General features: G+C 47.2%; 1 protein-coding gene across 3 annotated transcripts in view; it reads right to left on the bottom strand.

Moving 5' to 3' along the window:
* IL1RAPL2 (interleukin 1 receptor accessory protein like 2) overlaps positions 1 to 12,299 on the bottom strand; it is a 332,915-nt gene extending 320,616 nt beyond the window's left edge. The window contains exon 1 of one of the 3 annotated variants that reach the window (XM_063170656.1): positions 12,193 to 12,299. The gene's annotated coding sequence lies outside the window, so the exon portion shown is untranslated. Of the gene's footprint in view, positions 1 to 10,783; positions 10,906 to 11,388; positions 11,833 to 12,192 lie in introns of those variants that run through there. The other 2 variants (XM_063170658.1, XM_063170657.1) reach the window with 2 other exon arrangements.
* Positions 12,300 to 13,001: the final 702 nt, after the last annotated feature.

Genomic DNA, 13,001 nt, shown 5'->3' with positions numbered 1-13,001 from the left:
AATGGCTTAATGTAACAACTTCTCAGTTTATGTTTAGGCAGGAATAGGAAAACACAACAGTTCAAAGTAACCATGTATGAGCGATTTACCTCTTACCATCACACAAAAGGGTTGGGTTTTTTTAAATGACACCTCAAAATATTATTTTGCTCTCAAAGAAAAAAATCACAAGATGCAACAGTTTATTTGAAGTAGTATGAGTCCAATCTAGCAGATTTTTGTGTGTTACTTATTTATTTTCTATGTTATGGGAAAACCCTGATGGCCGTAACTAGCTTTGTCTCATACAAACAGGCCACACACTTAAAAAAATCATATTATTCAGGAAAAGAATAGTTCATACAATCTCTCTTAGCAACCTTACTTTCCCACTGGTGGCACTGTAAAAACTCCTACAATGCCTACAATTAATGCTGTTCCAGAAATTTCTCCTATACAATGAGGTAAAGAAAGGTGAACAAAATTCAGAAATCAATGAATGTAGGTCTCAGGAGTCTCACCTGTTAAGTTTACTATTTACTTTATGTTATGTACATTAAAAAAGAAAAAGGGAAAATCTAGTTTAGAATTTTATTTTTTCATTTTATATAATTACTGGAATTAATTCTGTTTCCATTTACAAGTACCAGGCCATTAGAGAAAAGATAGCAAAAGCAAACTGAGGTTCCTTCTCTGCACTTAAAAACAGGTAGAACAAATCTGAATTCAAAGCCCATCTCTCTCAGAGAAAGATGCTTAATTATAAGCTAGAGTCCTCAAGTCTATGCTTAGCTTGAAGTCATGGGCCTTCAAGTGGCCTGATATATTTAAGCTCCAGGAATTCATCTCCATATAAGATACAGACTTTAGATCAGGACCCTTATTATCAGATAAACCTGGCAGCCATCTAAATCACTGTGAAGATATCATTTACACCAAAAGATTCAGCACACATTTTACAGCAGTTTCGATTAAACAGAAATGCACAAAATTATCAGCAATAGCAGTCAAAGCTGAGGCCAGTGAGCAGAATCCTCCCATAAATGCTCTAAGACCTCTGCCCACCCAGCTCACTCAGAGGTCTCAAATGCCCAAATCCAGAAAGAGCCCAGACCCCTCCAGCTCTGAGCATTTACAAAGCAGCAAGAGGTTGCAATGTCCTGCTGTTCACTGACGCTTGTTCAGTTTAATTTGAGTTTATTACATCAAATATTCTTTCCTTGTAATTTTATTACTGGCCTATCGTTGTGTGAAGAAAATGTAAGTAAACCTGTGTAATCTTTTACACTACAGGAATTGTGCTGCTACTCAATTATTTCAAAATTACCACTTTAAACTGAAGTTCTCTTCCTCTCACCTTACTGTACTACAACCTATAAACAGGCAGTGGATTTTTTTCCCCTCTCTGAATTCTATGGCACTTTATGCCTATTGATTCCTCACAGTAACAATGCTAAGGCATTTTCAAGAAAAAATACACACTGAAGGCTGTCTGACAGTGGTTAATGACAGAATTAGCATTCACTCTTCCTTGACCTCTCCTTGGAGTAACACAATCCTGAAACCAGTAAGGCCATCTTGACAAGAGAGCTTAAAAAGAAGTAATTGAACTAAATCTTTTGACAGATAATTGTAATGATGATGCTATGCTAGAATGATTTTCAAGTATAGCTTTACAAATTAGTTTCTCCATTTTTCCCCCCTCAGTAATTACAGCTGAAATATGGAATTCCTAGGTCCTTTTTCATGTGGGTCTGTACATCTCCACCCCAAACAAGCTAGGCTGCATTAAATACATTTAAAAATTCAAAGCAAGTTCTGCCAACCAATATTAATGCTAGGCAGAGCAGAAAATTCTTGGTTCTGTCAGCACTGATAGGAGTTGTACTTTTTGAAGCCCTATCCTCACCAAGGCAGTCAGTCTCTGTACCTCCACAAATCAGGAAAATAGAGCAGCAAAAGGGCAAGAAACCACAGCACCACCCAGTCATTCACAATCAAGCCGAAAGCCTCAGCCTGTCACATGTGACACAACTCCACTGAGGCTGGCATGAAAGCACACATCAGAGTCTGAGTGTCACTCCACCATGGCAGGGATTCCAGCAGGCAGTGGGATCTGTCACAGTGACAGTGGGTCAGCTCTGTCTGTCCTGGGACAGCAGCCAGCCACCGACACCCAGGCTGCTCAAACTGCCCTGAGATGGCTGCTTTTAAACATTCAGGTTAACAAAGGGCACAAGATACAAAATAAGCTGTGTTTCCCCAAGAAGAATGTCCAGCAGCCAGAAAAAGGAAGGTTGTATTCGTTCAAGACTAAGTTTCTAAATTTGTTCAGATTTCTGGAGCCACGTGTGCCAAGACTCACCCAACAGGACTGGTCTCAACTCCCTCCTCAGAGCCACTCACCCACCTGTCAGGCCGTGGGATGGACCACAGACCCCAGCCAGCCCTGGGCCAGGCTCCTGGGAATCAATGTGGAGTGGATGGCCATGGTCTGATGAAGAACATGAACAAAACACAAGATAGAATAAACCAGCCAGAGTCCAATGCCACTTCCCTGCAAGCAAGGGCTGATTTTGCCATTTGACAGAACTTTCCCCTCACAGGCACTGAGCAGCCTTTCCCTGAGGAACCACTTACTCTGATGCTGCAAACTCCAAGCAGGTGTGAGATGGGGCTCACAGCTGTAACAAGAATGTCACAGCTCTACTGGATATGCCTCAGAACAGGGGAACCAAGTTCATGCCATTCCCAGAAGACTGAAGACATCTCACTCAATAAGGACATAGAAATACCAATTACACCCAACTTGCCCAAAATCACTGTGAGGAGGGAAGAGAGACACAGAATGAAGTGCTTGTTGACAGAGAAGGAAAAGTCAGTAGTGCAAGCCTTGTTGTGACCAGCCAGGTTGTATTTGAATCCAGGTAAGCAAAGGGAGGTTGCTGCTATCAGAGGGAGAAGTGTAGGAGCAGCAAGGTGTGACAACTGAATTCTTCATCACTGCACTGCCAATAAGGTCTCTCCTTCCCTCTTCATCCATTTGTTCTACAGACCTGACGTCAGGCAACTGTCACAGTGTGCTGCAGGCACCCAAAAATACAAGGGGACCAGGCTGCAATGCAGCACAAATTTTGTTCTTCTAACAAAAACCACCCTGACTCCCATATCCTGCCTAACACACTTCATCTCTTTTTTTGAACAATTTATTTCTTCCACCCAAATCCTCAGGAATCAGAGCTTGGGAAATTGCTGTATTCCCATTTCCTTCATGTACTGCCTGCTGTCTTTCCAGCACCCCTTCAGCTCATATGGCTTCTGGGACTCAAAGGAACTTCAAGGGACAAGGTTAGAAGGAGGCTTTTAGAAACAGGAAGAAAATCAGAGCATTCATATTTTGCACAAAATCCAGCACTGAGATTCCCAAGTTCACGCTTTAAATATAATTTAGCTTTGCTCTAATTTGTACCACAAGCTTTGTTCATGCAGTGCTCCTTTCTGAAAGAAAACAAGAAAGGAGAAGCAGTGCCTGTGCACTCAGGCACACGTCTGTGCTCAGGCTGAGATTTGCTGACACACCACGAGGCTCTGTAGGTTCTGGTTTCTCCACAGAAGCTGTGATGCAGAAGGCACTCATTAAAAACAGCGACCCACCTCTTTAGTGATTTCCAATTGTCAGGTTTTGTTGCTCAGATATCTCACAAAAATAAATTACCGTTTTCACCCCGCACACAAAGGATGAAATGGCAACAGTAATTCTTTCATTGTTTTTACAGTAGGCTAGATGGTGAGTCCTGTTCATTTCTTTTCAAACCATTTCCCCAGCCCACTTTTTAAGGCTTTAAATTTTAATATGAACTCACTCTCAGGTCTTCTCTTTTGCCAACATACCACATTGAGCTGTTCATTACTAAAAGATTTTCAGCCTATATAATATTTTGGTTGAAAGCAATCCACAATGGGCACCAGTTCCCCTTTTGTTGATACCTCAAACGTAAAGAAAAAATGCTCAAGATCAGAGATAAAATACTCAAGATCAGAGATGCATGCTAGCTCAAATAATGTCTCTTCAGCTCTACTTGATATGGGTCATGCAGTGTTCTTCGCTCTGCTGCTCAATGAGCATCAGAGAATATTTCATTTTGCCTAATTCATTGTGCATCTTCACCATCATAACCAGCCACTTAAGTTGTCTAAATACACAAGGAGCATTAATTCTACAAGGCAGTGTGCATTCACCATTTGTCTTGCAGGATTTAATTCTCCACTGGACCTCTCAGGTCCTTAACTAAACTCACATCTGCCTAATTCTCCTTGTTCAGGTGAAACGTAAAGATAAATTTTAAAATGAGGAGTCTGAGGGTGATTTTATGCCAGAAGTTTTTTTCCTTTCCCTTACTCCAGCCTGGAGGCTGTACCGGGAATCCTTTTGGCGACTTTTCAATTTTGGCTGGGTTTTTCCCTTGAACTGTTTGGGGTTTGTTTTTGTTTTCAGCCCATCAGGGATCCAGTGGGACCACCCGGAACCTGAGTCCTCAGAGGAGCTGAACCAACACAAGAAAGGACAAAAATCCACCAACTTTGGCTGCTGTGAGGAGGAGACCCATGGCAGAAATCCAAGAGGTTCCCAGCTGCTGTGAACCCTTTTCTCCTCCCTTCCCAGAGACAAAGAAGGGCAGCCTCCATCTTTGCCTCTCAGCCATGTGGAGAGGTGGGGCTGAGATGGGAGGTTCCATTTTTTTTTCCTGTGCTTTGCAGATATCTTGCTTTGTAAATAAACAGTTTTAGTTTTTTTCATTTTCATCTCATGGTATCCATTTCTCTCACTGGCAGAAGAAAGGGCTTCAATAACTCTCCTTTCTCTTTAGAGGAGATGCTCATTCCAGAGCACTTCCTCCTAAAATTTGTCTCTAACACTGAGACATGAGGGAAACATGCTCAACACAGTGTTTGTGTTACACAAACTGGAAATAAACAGCAACAAAAAGACAACATCTAAACTGTCTGGGATTATTACTGGCTCAGCAGTGTATCACCCACATGGCAGTAATACAACAAGGAAAAAGCAAGGTCTTGTCCTGACAAAGCAAAGGGAACCCACAGCCAAATACTGACAAGGTTATAATACTTATCTGTAATGACTTCTCTAAAGGCTGGATGTCTGGGTTAAAGGAATAAAAACCTAAAACTCACAGGTCTTCTGTGATGTGAAAGGAATAAACTCAGAATCTTACTAGTTATTTCAGAAGAAACATCCTTTGGTGTTAATACACAGGTTTTGTTTGAAAATATTTTAATGCCTCCACTAAAAGGTTAAACATCTTCCAAATGGAACTGTAGAAGACAACAAGTGCAGAATCTTAAAGTTTCAAAAATAATCTCACAGTGTAACATAGAAACAAAAAAAAATGGGCTTCAGTGCCAAGCACAAAAGAAAAATACTGTGGATGGCAAACACCCCATTAACTTCCCCTATTAATATGTCTGGCTGCAGAGTTATAGAACTGATTCTAACTATGGTAAAGTGCCAGTCAGACTCAACACTGAATAAACTGCTGGCTTGCCCTGTAGAGAAAACCCTGCATGCATTAACACAAGAACATTTTCTTACAAGAATTTTCTGATCCAATAGCTGCCTAAAATAGTGCTCATTTATGGAAAAAAAAAGGGGTAGGAAATGGGAAAATGCCCTGAAATATTCTGATTATAGATAAAGATTACAATATTTGTAGCATCAAACACCACAGAGAGTGATGAGCATACAATGTACACACGCATCTAAATTGCTGCCAATTCAACAAAAACCCAAGCAGCCCATCTTAACAGGTTTGTAAACCAGAACTAGGACTAACAGCACTGATTAGCAGATGGAGTTCTATCAGCTCACACCACACACTGACCTCGATTCCCTGAGCAACTCACACAGAATTCCAGTTCATTATATCTTCGAATCAGATTTTAAATCCCTGAATCGTACTCACCCCTCATTGCAACACCTCCTGCACTTGGAAACACAGAAAGCAACTGTAAGGAGGAATGAGATTGGCATAGGAGTGGGAAAGTTAGCTACTGTTTAAGCCTCATACCCAGCTGCACCATCAGTGATGTACTGATGCAGCACTACCCTGGATTCTAGTGAGAACTATTGTTCAGCCTTAACATTGCAATATTCTAACTACATATCCTAAGATGGATGGATAGATAGATAGATAAGACAGATAGACAGATGTGCCCAGTATCACAGCTTTTAAGTTTGACTAGCCCAGACCTTTTACAGACATTCAAAGTGAAATACATGTTGTGGGAGGAGGATTACAGCTGTACTGCAAGCCCTCATGGTTTATGAGGTCAACATAATGGATCAATTAATTTACAGCCTTTTTTTCCCCTAGAGTAGAAGCTATTAATATTCTACATATATTTACTCCTGCAGATTGTGGTTTAATCAATACAGTACTTCAGGCAACATGAAGTACTGTAGGAAATATAAAGACTCAGAGGAAAAGTTTACAGAGTGGGTCTTAGCCTCTCACCACCTTGCAGAAGTGCTTAAAAGCTTACAGAAAAACCCACTGGGGGAGAGAAGAAAATGGGAAGACAATCTACACTTGGAAAGCTAAACATGTACACCAACACTGAGGAAAGGGGAGAGATTTTAAGAATCGCTTTAAACCAGCCGAAGCGCTGGAATTGATGCAGGTACAGCAGGAGGGTCCCAGTGCAGAGCGAGGTGCAGCAGTCACCACAGCCATTGAGGGCAGAGAGGAGCCCCAGCCAAGGGTGACCATGTATGCTTCTCAAAGCTGACAAGGTTGCTGGGCACCATGCCAGGATGGCAAATTTCTTCTGGGCTGAGACAGGCTCAGGGACTACTCAGACCCAGCCCAGCCAGGCTGCCCTGGGCTGTGGAGAAGCCCTGCACAGGAAAAAAAGGACTCTGACTCTTGCTATTCAGAGCTCTTGAGTGAAAAAAACCAAGTTGCTGGTAGGTTTCAGATACACTGATAAACCCTGTAAATTCCAGAAAAACCATGGCTGCACTTGACTCCAGCTGCTCAGCTGCTGACACCCAGAACAAACAGCACTGCTCAGGTCAGGGCTGTTTTCTCCTGGCTGCTTTAGACAGCCCTGCCAGCGATCACAGGTCCTCTCTGCAGAGCCTCAACTACAAAAGCAGAAGACATTTCAGATTAAAAGAGATGAGAAGGGACCATTCTCACCCACACCAATTTCACTCACTGCTCTCTGCTCTTATATCAATAAGGAAGTCTGTCCACTTTGCAGCTGCCTACACCAGGGCATTATTAAGCCAAAAGATTAGATGCTTTGCTTCTTTCATACCCATTCTAACCCTGCTCCCCAAGCAGCTTTTGCAGAAAAGCTATTAAAAATGGAGAGAGACAGTTCAAAGGGAGGTCTCAATCCTGAAAGATATCATATCCCTCCTCTTTCCCCCCCCACACCACTTCTCTTGCTCCCCTTGCGCTCCTCAAGGCTCCTTACAGAGGTGCTCAGTACAAACAGAACTAGATTTTAGACTGGGCTGCCATCTGCATGCTGAAATGTTCCCTGCTTTTACAGAGCCTTTAAAACAGGCCTCTTTCCATGGCCACACAGCAGAGAGACTACAGCTGTAACTGTCAGCAGTATTGACATTATCCCTGCTCTTACACACACTCATAGCTCTGCAATATTAACAGAATAACAGTATTTGCACTATTCATGGCAAGTCTGGTCCAAGCTCACTCCTGCACCTTAATGAAACGGGCTCTGTGAGAACACAGCTCTGCCTGTGATGTGCTTAGAAATACATTCCTTGATCTCATCCACGGCCACACGCTTTCCTAACTAATTTATGATGCTCAAAGAAGACAGAATTAACAGGAAAAGATGACATACCAGCTGTCAGGCTCCTTATAAAACACTCGTCTACAGTTTTCCACTTAGGAAACAGTCCCAGAGAAGCCAGACATGGCACTTGGCTGTCAGCAGAGCAAGTTGCTTTCGCTGAACTCAGCAGCATCGCTGCTCCTTAAAGTGATAAACAGATTCTTGATGGGGATTTTTTTTCCCCTTACATAACCAGAGACTGGACTTTACACATATTTGTCTGAGTGAAAATAAAAATATAATTAAGTAAGCAAGGAAACAACATCCCCCAGAATTTGAGAACCATGAGAAACTGTTTATAGAATGCTACTTTGACACATTTTATGGAAATCTTGAAAACAATCGAGTTTTGTTCTGATGCAGACAAAATAAGAGTAGAATACATATTTTATGTGCCCTGAAATTGCTTTGTCAAATAGACATCCTTGTTAATTAACTGTTACATAAACAAAGAAAAGAGGGGTGGAAGGAACTCTCTGTAGTGCTTTTAAGGTGGAAAGGATTAGCCAAAATCCCTACAGAAGTTTCGAACACACAGTCTCTCTGTCTCACCAGCTTTGTTACTGAATGTAACACATCCCTCAGCTCTCCACCAGTTCCAAGAGGGTTTACCTGGATCTAGTACCAGATGCCAGAGGAAACCCTCACCAAAGCCAGCAAAAAGATTTTTCCTTATTCTCAGCAAGGGCAAGGTCTTTTCTCTGTTTTCTTTTCAAGGCTGTTTAAAGAAAGATTTATTTTTAGTTGGACATCCTGAAAAGCAAATTGCCTCTTAAAGTGCCTCTTTATTTTGTGATACACTTTAAATGCTCACTTTCCCTTCCAGCACTAAAAAAGCTCCTGATAAATAGCTCAGACTCATTGTTTGAGGAAGGCTTAGAAATGAAGAGCAGACACAGTTTCCCATACAGCTCTTTAAGGCTGTTTAACAATTGCTTACAATTTAGCATCCCTTGATATTTTCAGCTTGAGGAGCAGGAATGTTTCAGAGAGCAGGAAAAGTCCATACACTATAAATGCTTTATTTGCACTCCTCACAGGGAGTACAACTTCTCAGCCTTTTCCCCCAGACACCCAGGTCAAGGCACCTGCCCCAGCCATCCCTAGCAACTTCCCACTTCAGCCAGCAGGATCACTAGCTGCACATCCTCCTTGGAACTTCTCCTCCACCTCTGGTCCCACAAGAGCATCACAACCCTGAGGACAGCAAGTTTTGAGCAGCCTCCCCCTTCCAAATGCCACATAGGAGACACTGTTCTCCATAGCTTGAAGTGATTACTGTAACACATATTCTTCTCTCCCCAGGAAACAGCTGAGAACAGTCACAGAAAAAAAATTACCCTGCATATGCAAACCAACCAAATTCCATTGCAGGAACAGCCCATCCAGACAGCCTGGATGCTCCTGCCCTCCCCAGGCAGGCAGAGCATCCCAAGAGGCACAAGTCTCACATGCTGTCCCCATTCCCTCCTCCTGGCTCTCCAGCAGCCTCTCAGCCTCTCTGCTGGGCTCCTCACACACACACTGCCCCCAGCAGCTGCCTGACCCCTCCAGACAAACCCACTCCTAAACCCTCCATGGCTCAGGCTTACCCCACAGTGGCACAGCTCAACACCCAGAGATCCCGAGAGCAGCAAGGGTGCTCCTACTGCCTCCACTTCCACACCCCTCTGCAGCCCCAGCCAGGCTTAAGGCTGCCAAGTCCAGGTTCTCCTGAGGCCCAAGCCTCCAGCCTCCATCAAACCAGGAATTTTCCTCCTCCTTCTCCCACACCACCAATTCCTGCCTCTGCCTGGTTAGAAGTGATCTGTGCCACAAGAACTGCCTTTCTGCGGAACTCACCTTCACCACACCAGCCTATGAATCCCTCCTGACCCTTTCAGGCTCCTTTTTGATCTGACTTCTGTTTGGAGAGTGGTCAGTCCCACCCCTGCTAGTTTCCAACAGCTTCAGCTACTGCACTGCTTCAAAGTGCAGCCACCAGACTGGCAGCTCTGAAAATGAAAAGGCTTTCCAGTGCTCTGTGAGATACAGAGCAGTTCAGACAGCACTGGCTGATGCCATTCGTGCACTGAGGCTGCAGCAGTTGTGTGGCATCCACTAAAATTGACTCATGCTGGCTCAGTGCATTAATGTGGCACACCTGGCCTTCCTTCCCCCCTTCTCCCTCCCCCTCCCCTTTAACTGCTAAAGCATCAATCACCACACAAGTTGAAGACAAACCTCCAATGAGCTTCCCGGTACTGAGAAAGAAAAAAGGTGCTCTGCAGAGAACTCTTTAAGCCTTACAAATGGAACATCCAAAGATTCATCTCTATCTCTCTCCCGGGCTCGCCTGCAGCCCAAGTAGGTGGGTGAGTATAAAGTGTTGCTGTCAGCTAACAACCCTGAACCCCCCCAGCTGAACCCCTTCCCAATAGCCAGGAGCAAGCAAGAAGTGCATGCACACCCACGGGATCTGGACTTTCCAGCCTGGTCAGCAGCTAGAAAGCTTTGGTTCAGGAGGGGCAGGTCTCCCCTGCCAGGCTCGGATCGGGAGCTCGCCGGAGGTGCAAGCTGCTGCCTAGCAACACCGGCACTCGGCAGGGAGGTCGGCCCAAGCCCCGTCCTCCCACTGCAAGGGTCTCCTGTGCCCAGAGACACATCCTCAGAAGGATGCGATCCTCAGTAATTTCTCAGGCAGCCGCCCTGCACACCGCCAGTCACAGCCCCTGATGGAGCACAGGCTCAGCCCCAAAGGCCACTGCCAGTGCCTCGGTGACCTGCCCCAGGTCTCCCCTCTCCTGCGCACTGCACATGCATTGCACCCCGCTGGCTGAGGGAGCCCAAACCCCAAATCCCTGCGTGTCCCCCTCTGCAGTCACTCTACTGCAAAGCCAGCGCTTGTCTCGCTCAGCTCCCACCCCACACTCACCTCCCGCCTCGGCTCTGGCACGGGCAGGGCTTTCCAGGCACCTTTCCATGTCCCCACCGGGGCTGGCCTCTCCTGCCTCCGGAGGGAACCTCCTCCCCGTGCGCTGCTCAGGGGCAGGGCAGGATCCACCTGCTCCCACGGACACTCAGACAGGCACGCAGCTGCAGAGCTTTAACCCTGATGGGAATCAACGTCCCCTTTCCGGCACGGACGGGAGCGTTTAGGGCGAATGAGAGCCAGTCTCAGGTGTGAATGCAACAGCCACAGACTTACACAGCACCGGGGCACTGCCCTTCGCGCTCCCCAGCCCACCGCAGCTCACCCCGCCTGCCCCCGCCGCTAAAAACCCCTGGAAAACCTCAAAGCCACCTGCACTCTGGTAGTGATATTGTAGCATCCACAAACCTTACACAGACGCTAAAAGTCTGTTATTGTTTTTTGAATAATCAGGGTAAAAACTCAGGGAGTATAAATTAGAGACTATAAACACTGCCGAGGAGCGCTACAAACTGCTGGCTCCTGCCACGATAGGCTTCCCCTCGCGATACAAACCCAAGTTTGAGCGTTAACACAACAGGCACAGAAATCGCCAAAAGTACACAAACCTTGCTACAACTCTGAGAAACCGCAGCTTACAGTATTTTCCACCAGAAACTTTTGATTCTTTGAATCCTAGCAGAGACAGCAGTCCAGGGACAGGCTCTCTGAAAACAGCGGCTGAATCCAAGCCACTTCAGAAGTGTTTAGTGCCCTTCAGCAGATTTCCATCGGACTCCAAAGGAAACCAGAGCAGCTTTATTGTCACGGAACTTTCAGAGGCAGAGGTTTCAAGTCCAACACCCGCCACGGTAACTCAGAGCAGCCAAGCCTCCAAAGCACGGCACCGCTTCAGCAGACTCCGCCGCGCCGCATCATCCCGCAAGGAAATTGCTCCAGTGCTTTTAATTTAAATCCCCAGCAGTAACACTTTTCCCGGGAAGCCCCCGACGAGTTCGCGAGGCTGAGAGACCCTCGGTACCAACCGGGATTCCCCCCTTCGTGACAGAAAACATTCCCAGCGCTTCCAACAGCAGCAGGGCTCAGGCCGGGGAGCGCTGGAGCGGCCATGCCGCTACGGAGGGATCCAGCCCCGAGCATCCGCTCCGAGCCAGCGGCACCGGGACAGCGGCACCGGGACCAGAGCCGGAGCTGCGGCGGTCCCTGCCCGGAGCGCCGCGGCACCAGCGGGACCACGGGGTCCCTCCGCCCGCCCGGAGCCCCGGGAGCGATGAGGCGGCAGCCGCAGCTCTGGCCCGTCCCGCGCGCGGCGGCCCGAGAAGGGACGAACTTTTCTTTTTCTCCGGGATTTTTTTTTTTCTCTCTTAATAAAAAAGGGAACTGGCGCGAGAAGCGCGGCGCGCAGGACTCACCTCCACGGCAGCTCCCCCTAGGGCTGCATGCCGGCGGGCTGTGGGTGTCCGCGGAGCGGCGGCGGGCGGGCCGGTCCCGGTCCCGCTCCGTGCCCGTGTCCGCGGAGCGGGCCGGGACCCGCGGCCCCGCGCGCCAGGTGCGCCCGCCCCGCGCCGCGCGAGCAGCAGCGCCCCCTGGCGGCCGCGCCTCCGCCCTGCAGCCCCGGCCCGGCAGCGCCGCGCGGCACCGGGACCGCCCCGCGGCACCGCGAAACACCCACAGAGAGCCGACAGCGACCCGGGACCGCCCCGCGGCACCGCGAAACACCCACGGAGAGCCGACAGCGACCCGGGACCGCCCCGCGGAGGGACAAACACCCACAGAGACACGACAGGAACGCCCGGGGACCCGAATGGAAAGGGACATCTACGGCCGCGCACGTGGCTCCGGTCCCTGCAGAAGATGTAGCGAACGGATGGAGAGATGGAGCGGTACCTAAACGTTGAGAAGGCGTCGGTGCCTTACCGGGGGACATGGCGCAGAGCAGAACGGCTGTAACCCTAACACTAGGGAGAGCAGTAAAAGCAGCCTACAGCTAAGGCTGGTTCAAAGGAGAAGGCTGTGGACGAAGCCAAGTTTTGGCAGTTTTGTGTTCTCCTTGGGATGCGTTTTGCAGCTGCAGCGTGCCTGGAGCTCTGAGCTTTGTGGTTTTCAAATCCCTGACCCTAGGTGTAACTTTAACTCTAGGCAGTAAAAGCAGTCTTGGGCTAAGGCTGGTTCCAAGGAAAAAGCTGTGGAGGAAGCCATGTTTTTGCCGTTTTGTGATCCC

The sequence above is a fragment of the Melospiza melodia genome, chromosome 16, assembly GCF_035770615.1.
Source record: "Melospiza melodia melodia isolate bMelMel2 chromosome 16, bMelMel2.pri, whole genome shotgun sequence".
Classification (NCBI taxonomy): domain Eukaryota; kingdom Metazoa; phylum Chordata; class Aves; order Passeriformes; family Passerellidae; genus Melospiza; species Melospiza melodia.
The sequence above is the reverse complement of the archived record's forward strand: the minus strand, read 5'-3'. Positions and strand labels throughout refer to the sequence as shown.